We start from the raw sequence: 13,564 nt of genomic DNA on the forward strand, positions 1-13,564 counted from the left end.
TCTCCAGTAAGATCTCTGAAACTATTTGAGCCCTTAGGCATGCGCTTGGTTGACATCCCAGAAATCTGGGCCATCTACCACAGTGAAGGTGTTTTGGTATAGCTCTGTGGCCCATTTGCTTACCAAGGGCAGGAATCTACAGGCTATTCACAATGCATCCTTATCAAATAATGTATTTCCAGGCATCCAGTGCCCAATAAGTGTTTGTGGAACTAAAATAAAATTAAAAGACGTTAGCACAGTATAGGAATCATCACAAATGTTCAAGTAATTCTATTGTTTTAGCCACTAGGTTACAGAGATTAATGCTCACAGATCCTACTCAAAAAAAATTTACAACACTTTTTTGGAGTGGACATTAATCACTACAAGACGATATACTAAGGGCTGGAGAAGAACAGAAAGTAATTGATTTTGCCTCGGCAGGTTGGGGAAGGCTTCATACTCTTATATGAGATAACATTTGAGTCGTATCTTTAAGAATGAGAAAAATTCATTAGGCAGAGAAAGATGGAAATGTATTTGGTACTGTTTCTGATATTGCCGTGTAACAAAACACCCCAAAACTCAGCTTTGACCGACAATAATCATTGATTTTGCTCATGAGTCTGCAATTTGAGCAGGACTTGATGGGGACAGCTTATTTCTACTCAGTGTGGCTTCAGCTGGGTGACTTGACAATTTGTTGGCTGTTTGTTGGTTGGTAGATCGATCAGGGCTTCCAGCTGGAATCCTTTCAGTAAAACTGCTTGGGCTTTCTCACAGCATGGCCCCTGGGTTTTAAAAGCATATGTTCCAAGAGACAAGAAGAGGAAGTCTCTTAAGACCTGGGCTTCAAAACTGGCACAGCATCACTTCTGCTGCGTGCCAAAATTCAAGGAGAGGATAAGTAGACTCCCGGACATGTTGTGTCCCTTCTTAATCCGCCACATGTACAGATAAACAACTACCATCAATGACATAGTAAATGCACAATTTGGTAATATAGGTAAACCGACTGTTAACAAGGGAATATAAGGTAAAAATCAGGGGAATGGGGAGATGATCGTAGAAGGGCACATTTAGGCAGATGGTGAAGAGCATTTTCTAGCGTATTTTTGAGTTTTACAATCTCCTACCCCAAGAATTTACCTAATCATTTCTGTATTGAGAGAGATCAGTTGAGTAGCTATGTGAATGATTACTAGAAGTAAGTGGCATTGCAAATATCAGAAATGGGCAGAAGCTCTCGTAATAGCTTATGACGAAGTCGGACACAAATAGGAGTAGGGAACTAGAAAAAGAGATGTTTTCCATTGATTTTTCAGTTACAGAAACTGGTTCCCAAATGGATGCATCATTAAGAGATAAGAATGAATCAGGGTGGCCTTAAAGTCTCTAAAGTCTCTAGCTTGAAAAGTGGGAGAGAATATAGAACACAAGAAGAGAATCACATTTGGGGAAGGAGAGAGAAGATGGTCAGTTTAGTTTTTAGGACACGCTTGATTTGAGATACATCTGGCATTAGTAGGCTCAGGAGTTTGACAAGCAGGTGGTTTTATGAATAAAGAACTTAAAAAGAAAGTCAGGTGTGAAACATCCAAATGTGTACTTACAACGCTTGAAGTGCTAGTTGAAACCAGAGGAATACATGAGATCAACGACAACAACCAAAAACCCACTATTTTTGTGGAAGAGAAGAAACTTGAAGGCAGAATCTGGGGAAAAGAAACACTTCAGCATAAGGATAACAAGGCTGAAAAAAAGTGGAAAAGGCAGTGGAGGTAGAGAAAGGGCTTTCTTGATCTCACAGATCAGAATAAGCTAATATCATCAGATCTGTGTCACAAAACAAATTGGGAAACATCATCTCCCAAACTGATTTGTATGGTCCATATATTATTCAAGGAGGCACAAGTGAGAAAGTAGGCATACAATTTGTCTTACGTTTCCCAACAAGGTGCGTTTGTAGTAGTGTCGCAGAAGGTGCTGCTCACTGGTTACAAATGCAGGAGCTTTCTTTTTTAAAATCTGAAGCCATTAAGAGCTTTCAAAAAGACCAGAAAATAGATTCTAATGTTTCTTCATATAGAATGTGTGGTTTAGGCCTTCTAAAATGGTCGTCTTTCTTTTTTAATGCTTATTTATTTTTGAAAGAGAGAGACAGAGAAAGAGTGCGAGTGGGGGAGGGACAGAGAGAGAGGGAGAAACAGAATCTGAAGCAAGCTCCAGGCTCTGAGCTGTCAGCACAGAGCCCGATGCGGGGCTCGAACCCATAGACTGTGAGATCATGACCCGAGCCGAAGTCGGACACTTAACCGACTGAGCCACCCAGGTGCCCCGAAAAGCCATCTTTCTTAAAAAGTTCTTCCCAGGGGCGCCTGGGTGGCTCAGTCGGTTGAGCATCCGACTTCAGCTCAGGTCACGATCTCGCACTCCGTGAGTTCGAGCCCTGCGTGGGGCTCTGTGCTGACTGCTCAGAGCCTGGAGCCTGTTTCAGATTCTGTGTCTCCCTCTCTTTCTGACCCTCCCCTGTTCATGCTCTGTCTCTCTCTGTCTCAAAATAAATAAACGTTAAAAAAAAAAAGTTCCTCCCATCTTTAGTTATCATAATCATTGATTTGGCTATGAAGTCCCTAATTCATCTAATACCTAATATTCTAGCACAACAGGGTGAATAAAATGTGCCTAGCTGGAAATTTGGGGACAAATGTCATTACTTAAATTGGTTAAGGGCTTTCTCTAAACTCTGCCAGGATTCCTGGGTCATAAACTATTTGAAATTTGAATGTTTACTTTGAATATTAATAATGAAGTCATCTCAAGATCTCTTTTAGTTTTCATTTGCTTATCTCTGTGGGGCTATCGGGAAGACATGATTTACCCTGGTCCCCTGTGATGGATAGAAAAGTCTGCTGATGAGCACCTAGGAAAAATGTGAACTTTTGTTAGTACCTCTGGGTCCTATACTGCAATCACTGAGAGCTACCTTTGTTATGTATAGAGCTGATTGGAACCAGAGGCAGTGGATCTTGGCCCTACCAAGGAGAATGCCTGGAAGTAGCTGGGCATCAGGTCTGATTCTCAAAAGATGGTGTTACATAGACTCATTTCCCTGGCCCAGCCTTAGAAAGCTATGTAGCAACAACAAATATATACAGCAAATGTCTCATTGTAGGTTTGATTTGTATGTCCCTGGTCATTAAGGACGTCGAGCATCTTTTTATATACTTGTTGGCCATTTGTATGTCTTTGGAGAAATGTTGATTCAAATCCTTTGTCTATTTTTAAGTGTTTTGATTTTGTTTTGTTGTTTGGTTTGGGGTTTTGTTTGTTTGCTTGCTTTTTGTTTTTTTGCTATTGAGTTGTAGACGTTCCTTAGATATTTTGGAAATTAACCCCTTGTCAGATATATGGTTTGCAAATATTTTCTCCCATTCCGTGGGTTGTCTTTGCATTCCGTTGATTGTTTTCCTTGCTGTGAAGAAGCTTTTCAGTTACTCTTCATTTATTGAGAGGGGTGATGTCGTTTCTGAATCAAAGGGATAGCCCAATGTCATGGCAATTACCCTTGTGTAACTGTAAGTGGTAGTGTTCAGAGATAGCATATTTTCCAAAGTTGTGTTATCAAGTAGATGGTACTGACTTAACATTAAAAGCACGAGAGTAACTAACTGATAGCAAATCCAAAACAATGATCACAAATTCACACTCCCTGCGAAAGGCTTTATTTTAAAAAAGTAAGAGGAGGTAAATCTCTGCACAGTGTAGGGAGAGGTACTCTTTCCTCAGAGTAATTCCTGATAGAAAATGCACCAGCAAACTAGCACCCTGAAGTCCAAGTTGTCAAGAAGCCTGTGTCCCTTGTAAAGCGGGAAGAAACCACTCCACCATTCTACTATTTTTTAAGCTTGATGAAATGCTAGCAGGTTGCCCTGCTGTTCCCTGTATCTTATATTTCCAGGCCTTGCCACCTGTGCAACAAAAGCAAGCAATCTATTTAGAAGAGTGTTTTTCATTCTCTTAACTCTAAAGGTCTTTATTCTCAGCATGAGATTATTGCAACAACTTAACAAGCCGTGTTTTCTCCCCCTATTTTCCTTTCTTTTCTTTTTGCACCTATGTCCTTTTAAGTCCATTCAGGCCTTAGGGAAACATTTAGTACTTAAGCTTTGGTTTTTCAAGCTCAATCGGGTAGAAAATCTAACACAGAATGTGTGCACAAAACGATAGCTCTGCACAATAGAGACGAACAAATAGCACAAAGAGGAAAGAAGAATATGAGTGTTCAGGGAGCGGGGCTGCACTTGAATTCAATCTCCCAACAGCAGACCTGATGCTTTCTCCCAAGATTCCCAGGTTTCAAATTGGTCATATATTGAGGGCCAGTTACCTGGACAATGGAGGGAAATGGCAGTCAGTAATTATGATCTTGGTTTCTAGGTTGTTAGGAGACTAATATGAATCCTGAAATTGTATGAGGAATGTGTTCATCTGGCCATAATTGTATAGTCTTCTTGAAAGCATTTACCAGCAATGCTAATTTAATGCAGATAACCCCAGGGGAGTATTTCTGAGCTAGTGGGGTTGCCAATTTATTGGTTAACTCAGGGCAGTTTCTCCAGATCAGAAAAAGCAACAGGAAACTCACGAAAAGATACAGGTATATATTTTCGTTTTCTATCAGATGAACAATTCAGTATAAAGATTATTAGAGCACATAATGTTCTTTGAAAAACCAAGAGCTTGTGCTGGCCAGCTGTCAAATGATCATGAATGCTACTGAGCTACATGCAATTAAATACATCATAAGATATTAACACCAGGAGATAATAATGCTGTTTTCAGAAAACACATTCAATTTGAATAAATACATCAAAATGTTGTCTTTCATAGTGAACTCTCTATGTAAAATAATTATTCATTCTATACTCTCAAACTCCCTCAAAATTAAAGCATAGATTGTAGGTGGTTTGTTTGCGTCTGTTTTTGTTTTGTGAGAGAAGAGAAGATGGAAAATCCCAGGAAGATTCCAAAAGTGTTACATCTTTAGAAACAAGACAAAAGAACCATAATCATTTGCTTAAGCTTGCTTCTTAGGATTATTTTTACTGTTTGCAGTGAAGCTTACCCTTTCATTCTTCCTTTTGTTCTTCTTCAGTCATTTACTTATTCCATCATAGTTGTCTGATAGAAATAGGCAAGTTTCCAAATTCTTGAAAGTAAAGTTCCAAAGTTTCATTGTGAGACAATGTATTTTTAAGCTTCATAGAGAATGGTATGATAGTTGGTGATTTCATGGATCCCTGGGCCAACTCTGTTGAGTATACTTGGTTAAGGATATAAATAATGTTCTCATAAATGTTATAGCTCTTGGACTGGAAATGCAGAAACTTTCTCAAAAAAAAAAAAAGACGTTGTTTCTCTATTGGCATGACTGCGATATTCAGTTTGTTTCTACCACTGATGGCAAAGATTGGGCATCTTAACATTAAGTAAACACCAGGAATAATGGGCATGGAACATTAATGTAACCACTACAATAAATAGCACAAAATTTTAAAACTTTAAGAAAAGACTTTCCCTTCAGTGAGTTGTTTTAAATGTGTGTATGTGTGTGTGTATGATTAAAGTTGTCAGAACAATTTTTTTAAGTTTATTTATTTCCTTGAGAGAGATAGAGAGTGAGTGGGGGAGGGGCAAAGGGGGAGAGGGAGACAGAGAATCCCAAGCAGGCTCCACATTGTCAGCACAGAGCCCCACGCAGGTCTCAAACTCGGGAACTGCGAGGTCATGACCTGAGCTGAAACCGAGAGTCAAACGCTTAACTGATTGAGCCACCCAGGCGCCCCTGCCAAAACAATTTTTGTAAGTAGATAGCTGAAAGTTTGTATCACTGGTTTGTTTGAAGACAGTTGGGTAAGATTTCAATGGTTGTCCTAGTATGCATAATTTATGCAAGTATGCATAAATACCTGGGAAGATAGAATTGGCCCAGTCTCTTAGATACAGTTCATTTATGCTATAGTTGGATCCTACTCTGAACAACCTGGTGTTTCTAGAAGGCTACATAGCTGTAATCACATGGCACACTGTTATTAAATTAGTCAACATACTTCTTATGGTCAATGACCTGCATTTCAATTTTAAGAAGTTATATATTGAATTGCATGAATTCCTTATGTATTTTGTATATTAGCCCCTTATCAGGTATATGATTTGCATATATTTTTCCCCATTCGTTAGGATTGCCTCAGGTTGCCTTTTCATTTGGTTGATTGTTTTTTTGTTGTTGTTGTTGGTTTTATTTGTTTGTTTACTGTGCAGAAGCTTTCTCGTTCAAAGCAATCCCACTTGTGTAGTTTTGCTTTTGTTGTCTTTTGTGCTTTTGGTGTCATATCCAAAGAAATTATCACCAAGATCAATGTTAAGGAGCTTTTCCCCTGATAAGGTGTGTTCCCTCCATACTCTGTTGAGAGTTTTTATCATGAAAAGATGCTGTATTTTGTTGAATGCTTTTTCTGCATATATTGAGATGATCAGTTGGTTTTTATCTTTCATTCCAATAATGTGATGTGTCATATTTATTGATTTGTGAGTGAATTAAATCCCAAAGGTGAAACTCACTTGAACATAGTGTGTGATCTTTTAATGTGTTACTGAATTCAATTTGCTAGTATTTTGTTGAGAACTTTTGCACCTATATTCATCAGGGATATTGGCCTGTAGTTTTCTTTTCTTGTAGTATCTTTATCTAACTTTGGTATCAGGGTAATGACGGCCTTGTAAAATGAGTTTGGTAGTGTTCCCCTAAGAGGGTTGACCTTAAATGTTCTTGCCATACACAAAAGAAAAACCTAAGTGAAGTGATGAACATGTTAACTAGCTTGATTGTTATAATCATTTCACAGTGTTTACATATAGCAAAACTTAACATTGTACACCTGAAATATATACAATTTTTATTTGTCAAGTATACCTCAATAAAGCTGGAAAAAATAAATTCTTAAATGAAAAAATTATGCAGCATTAAATATCAAATAGATTATTATCATTTTTAAAACATAAAAATATATTATCTTGACATTGCTGTATTTAGGAGACCTAAAATTAAATAAATAGTTTGTTTTCTTTAAAAAAATAGAGCAGTTTGAATCTATATCTGGAATAACAGAAAAAGCTATCATAATAAATGGGTATAATTATGATTCATTTTCCTTTTCCTGGCTTGCTCAAACTGTGTTTCATGGGTCAATGTTCATCATTATCATTCAACCTGGTCATAAATTCTAGAAATCTAATCGGGCTGCTTCCTATCCCTAAGCCGCTCCTGGTTTGCCATCCAATTTTAATTCTAATTCAAAAGTTTGTCATATCAGCTCCTGGCCTTTTCTGCTCCCACTTTCCCTGACCTCATTCAGTGTTTTGTCCCAATGCAATGGCTGTTTCACTAGGCTCCCTCTCCCAGCTCTATTCGTTTCCTCCTATAGTCAACACTGCTTCTAGAATAGCCTTTCTGAAACACAAAATTCATTACCTTGATTATCAACCTTGATGACTCTCCACTGCACAGAGAATCAGGTCCAAATCTGATTGGACACCACGCTCCCGAATTGGGGCTGAGCCTGCCTTCTTGTGATCAACCACCATTCTCTTCTATGGACCTTACTTATTTTGTATTTTTCTGAAGATACTCTGTAATGTCTTCTCTTTAGGCCTCAGATTTGCCTTTTATTATTGTTGCCTTGACTTTTCTCTCCTTCATTTAGAGAATTTGGACTCATCCTTCAAAATACTAGTAAACATCACCTCCATGTAGATTCTCTTCCTGATCCCCTCACACAGAAGAACCAATCGACCGATCTGGCTTTAGTGCATTTCTTTTATATTAAGCTTTAATTTTTTAATGTTGGCTACACTGTAAGAATGAATTCCTTGAGACAAAGAACCAGGTTTTATTCATTTTTATGTCCTATTATCTAGCACAGCACCTGGGACATGATGAATGCTCAGTAAGTATTTGTTGGATGGATGGGTGAATGAAACCAATCAGAACTGTTCAGTACCAGTTATAAAGCAAACAGCAGCCCTTGCTGGCTATCCACATAAGGATTTTATGCTGCCTTCTAACCACTCATGGTATTACTCAAATCTTTCCTTCTTGGTGAAAAACTCAAGAGTCCAGGACTTTGATACCTCTTTTTTTCTCCAAACTTAATTAGCAGTAAAAGGTAGTAGATAAAAGCATGGGTTTTAAGATCAGACTATCTGCAACCAAATTCTGGCCCCCTTATCTACAAGCTGTATAAATATGTCCGAGTTATTTAGTGTCCGTGTGCCTTAGTTTACTATAAAATGTTTAATTACTGTACTCATCTCATAGCGTTGTGGTAAAGATTAAATGAGTTAATGCGTGTGAAGCAACCAGATTGTTCCTGGAACGCACTCAAATGCATTTTATTAGCTTTTACCTGTTGTAATTGTTACTTCTGAGTTTCAGTTACCTAGGGCTTTGTTGATCAGTGAGTAGTGAGTCTACAAATTCACCCCTACTGATGACTTAATGACTGAGCATAATATGTGATTCTCTACTTCACATGAAAATGTTTGGTTTTAAATAGTTTTAACGAGACATGCCAAAGAAATGGTTAATGAATTGGGATTATTATTATTATTATTATTATTTGAGAGAGAGAGAAGGAGAAAGCAAGCGAATGGGGGAAGGGAGACAGGATCTTTTATTTATTTTATTTAGTTTTTAAAATTTAATTTAATAGTTTTTGAGGTTTGTAAATTTTTTTTAATTTAAATTTTAATTAGTCAACATACAGTGCAATATTAGTTTCAGGAGTAGAATTCAGTGATTCATCACTTAGGTATAACATCTACTGCTCATCTCTACAAATGCCATCCTCAATGCCCGTCATCCATTTAGCCCACCCCCCACCGAACTCCCCCGCAGCAACCCTCAGTGTGTTCTCATGACCGTGAGATCATGACCAGAGCCAAAAATCAAGAGTCAGGCACTTAACTGACTGAGCCATCCAGGCTCCCCAATGTGTGAGAATTTTGAGCTCTATGAAGATTTTTAGGTTAAGTTATTGAATCTCTCTTTCTCCATCAAATCACAACTTCCAACTTTAAGCATTTATTGAAGACTCTCTCTTTTCCCTGCATGAGGCTACTCACATACTGAGGGTTACTAGGGCAGAATAAAAGAAAAAGATAAGACATCAATAGACATAGTGCAAACAATTTTTTAACCTGAGGAATATACTATATTTTTGTGGAACATTGGAATTTGAATGTAGGAATTCAGAAAGAACATAGAGTAGGTTTGGGGTAATCATTAAAAGTTTCTTGGCAGGGGGCTTCTGGGTGGCTAAGTCCATTAAGTGTCTGACTTCAGCTCAGGTCATGATCTTGCGGTTCATGGGTTCGAGCCCCATGTTGGGCTCTATACCGACAACTCAGAGCCTGGAGCCTGCTTCGGATTCTGTGTCTCCCTCTCTCTCTCTCTGCCCCTCCCCTTCTCACACTCTGTCTCTTTCTCTCTCAAAAATAAATAAACATTAAAAAAATTAAAAAAAAAAAATAAAAGCTTCTTGGTGGTTAAGAGAGAGCCATAATTAATAGGTAGAGTTAGGATAGGAAGATAAGAAACAGAGAAAAGAAAAGGCACAGTGTTGATTTGAGAGACCCTTTGTCTGTCTATTAAATGTATGAGCACTGCTGCCAGTAGAATCTCCTCGGGTACATTTTAGCCTGTTTCTTACTCAAAAGTCCCAAGATGAAATACCAGTTCTTACTCACCAATTGCCTTCAAGTATCAAACATTACTGCAGTGGGACCGCAGAGGGTGGAAAACTTCATGTAAAGAATATTGTACAGAAGATAGATTCATGGTTTATTTGTGGTAAATAGAGTGGGTAGGAGGAAAGAGGTAAAGATTTGATAAGTTGTCTTCAGAGGCACCTTCCAACTCGGAAGCGATGAGTCTCTGCTAATGAAGGTTAGCTTGCAGTACCAGACATTGATTTTTCCGGACATATATCACATTTTTGCCTACCAGTTCAAAAGACTCTTCGTGTTCTTTGTTGGGACTTTTATCTTCCTTCTCCCCTAAGAATAATCTATCAGTGCAACATGACGCTGGACGTGAGTGTTTATTTCTGAAAGAAAGCTGAGCAACTGGGGTGGATGGTCCTTTGTATGTCTCTAGCCTCTGAAAGGCCTTCAATCATTAGGAAATCTCCTCTATCTCCATAATTATTCCTGAAAAAAAATTGATTTTCAGGATATATTAATGAGTGAAAAAACCATCTCAGTCCTCCATAATTTTGACCACATCTATCATTCAGTTTATGTTGGCAGTTTCTCTCATCAACGGAGACAATGTCTTTGATGGTGTAATGGCAGAAATCACATTGGATCGTATTGTTCCTTTCAAATGACATTCCGATTAGAATGCAAGGAGCATTCTTATTAGCTTGAGAGTTAGCATAAGCTTATAGCCTTGTATTAGGCACTGAAAAAATCTATTGAAGCATGAGTATGAGCAGGTAGATCAAACAGGACAGGAGAAGTGGTCAGTCACTTTATAGAATCTTTACATTGAAAGGAAGAGGTATAAATATAATGCTTTTCAATTCTCTGTACTCAAACATGAGCTTTGAACTGTTTTGATGATTGTATATTTGGTAGAAAACTGGTTAGGAAACAGACTTGCAAGTCTCATAGCCTTCAGTTTGAATCCTGTTCCCACTCATATGAAGCCATAGTCTCTCAGTTTTCTCATCTGTAAAATAGTATTAAATAAGTCAATGTGTATAAAGTGCTAGTAAATAGTAGCAAAAAGGGGGACTGATATACACTGACCTCGGCCTATCTACTCATAATTTGTTTTGTGATTAACAACAACCACTTATAAAATAAATTATTTTCCCAAAATCTCTTTTTTTTTAACGTTTATTCATCCTTGAGAGACAGAGACAGAGCACGAGCAGAGGAGGAGCAGAGAGAGAGGGAGACACAGAATCCAAAGCAGGCTCCGGGCTCTGAGCTGTCAGCACAGAGCCTGTTGCGGGGCTCAAACTCATGAACTGCGAGATCATGACCTGAGCTGAAGTCGGATGCCCAACCGACTGAACCACCCAGGCACCCCTCCCCAAAACTCTTTTATTCGTTTCATCCTCAGGGCCTGAGATTCAATGAACAGAAATGCTATAGGCAAACTCTGGGATAAGGACTTAATTGTGGACCCTACTGGGGTGTTCCCATTTGAGGCGTCTTCACCTTGCCAACAAGAGAGAGATACTTTCATTGTCTCATGTACCCTTATTATTCCTTTGTACCACATAGTCAAAAGCCTCATGGAAATGGGTTTCTGGTTATTAGAATTCAATGACCTTTGGAACGTGATTAATCTTTCCTTTGTGTCCCTGTCAGTAAAACTGAAATATAATATTTACACCATCTAGTGCAGCACTGGCATAAGGGTAAAACGAAATCACATTAGTAACAGCAAACACAGAATGCTTACTCTGTGCCAGTTTCTTTTCTGAGCATTCTACATACATTAACTCATCTATTCTTCTAAGAACCTTTTAAGGTGGTCACTACACTATATTTAACCAGGGGAGTTGCAACATCTCCCTTTTCCAATTCATCCATACATTCCACATGAATCTGCACATTTAGCCATGTATGCACAAAAGTCATACAACTTAATGACGGAGCTGGGGCATGGACTGAGGCAGTCTGGCCCCACACAATATCGACATCTCAGAGATTTTGACAACACTGTGCAAATAGTAAATGACAAAGGCCCTGGAATGATCATTTTATACTTTGGCTTTCTACCTGTGGGTAAGAGGAGGCTAAGTGAATTGGAATTCCCACTTGGAACCTGGGGAGGGAAGGAACTCAAAGCTGGTTTTATTTTGTAATAGGCATTTGAGGAAGTCAATGAAATGCAGCCAGCCTGAGAATATGATGCAAGGAAAGTGGAATTGAAAACCAAATTTTATATGTAGTGGAACTGGAAACACGGGGCCATTTATTCATTCATTCATCTACTCAGTGTCTGGCATTGTGCCAGCAGTAAAACGCAGATGAAAAAATGCAGGTTTTTTTTGTCTTCAAATGCTCACAGTCTAGTGGGGAAGACAGTAAGTATTGGCTGTCATTCTGCCCTCTATTGGCATGAACTTGAGTGAGTCACTCAGTTGCTCTGATCCTCTATTCCCCCATTTGCAAATGAGGATAAACTCTCCTACGTTACAAGGTTTAATGGGCTGTATCAACTGCCTGAAGGTGAAGCATGGAGACAGCTGAAGTCGGAAAGCCAAATTGTACACTCTAGTAATGGTCACATGGAACCCCTGGAGGATATTTAGCAGGGACGTGGGATGGTCAGTTTCTCATATTAGCAAATTCACCTTGGTAGCAGAGTGGAGGCTGAGCTTCACGGGGACTAAGATGAAGAACAGAACATCCTTTAGGAAAGTATTAAAAAATAGAGGATGAGGGCCTACAAGTTAAAGAGAGTTTGTGGATTTGGAACAGAGACAAGACAAATTTTGTAGATAGATTGATTTTCCTACCTCTAAATAGGGCTATTTTATGGGGTTTAAAAATGGAGTCTTAGGGAAGACCCAATGAGAAAATCAGTTTTTTTTTTGTTTTTTTTTTTTTGTTTTGTTTTTTTTTGCAGACAAATCCTATTTAGAACATTTCTCTTGATTTTGAGGCAGAGGAAAGATAGGTATTCTGGGGGTTAATTTTTTGCCTCTGAGCTTTCTTCACCTCCCCTTCCAAAGGGTCAGCAGGGGTCACTTAATTTTGAGCCTTCGGCACCCTTCCACAACAACTTTCTAGAACATACCTTACCACGTTGCACTTATTTTTTTATGACTGTCTCCCCCAGTAGATGGAAAACTCAGTGAATGAGGAGTGTCTTTTTCTGAATGCCCAATATTTAGATAATGTGTGGCACAGAGCAGGTATTCAGTAAATGTTTGTTGAATACATGAATGGGTAAGCAACTGAGAGCATAGTAGTTAAGCAAAAGATCCCTGGAGCAGGACTGATAGATTTTGAATCCTGATTCCACCACCAGTTACTAGCAGAATAACAACCGTCTAAACCTGTTTCTTCATCTATGAAATTGAAATTACAATACCATAGTGTTGCAGTGAGGTTCAATGGCACAAATATATGCAAACTGCTTAGCCCACTCCCTGATATACGATAAACATTTATTTAATTAAATGAAGGCTAGCGCTATCACTATCTATCTTATTATCATGAAGACAACTGGACTTTTCATTCCTAACCATTTTCCACCATCCCTCTTCTCTCTCCTGCTCAATATAGCTCGGATTTGAAAAATTGAATTGACGGAAACAACTATTGTATTAACTAAACTTGATGAACGATGGTTTTTTCTTTCATTATTCCAGCTTACTGTCTGCTATTTACTCCCATGCAATCAAAACCCAGCATGTTTCTTTCTTTCTTTCTTTCTTTCTTTCTTTCTTTCTTTCTTTCTTTCTTTCTCTTTCTTTCTTTCTTCCTTTCTTTC

Source organism: Panthera leo, chromosome D4 (genome assembly GCF_018350215.1).
Source record: "Panthera leo isolate Ple1 chromosome D4, P.leo_Ple1_pat1.1, whole genome shotgun sequence".
NCBI lineage: Eukaryota > Metazoa > Chordata > Mammalia > Carnivora > Felidae > Panthera > Panthera leo.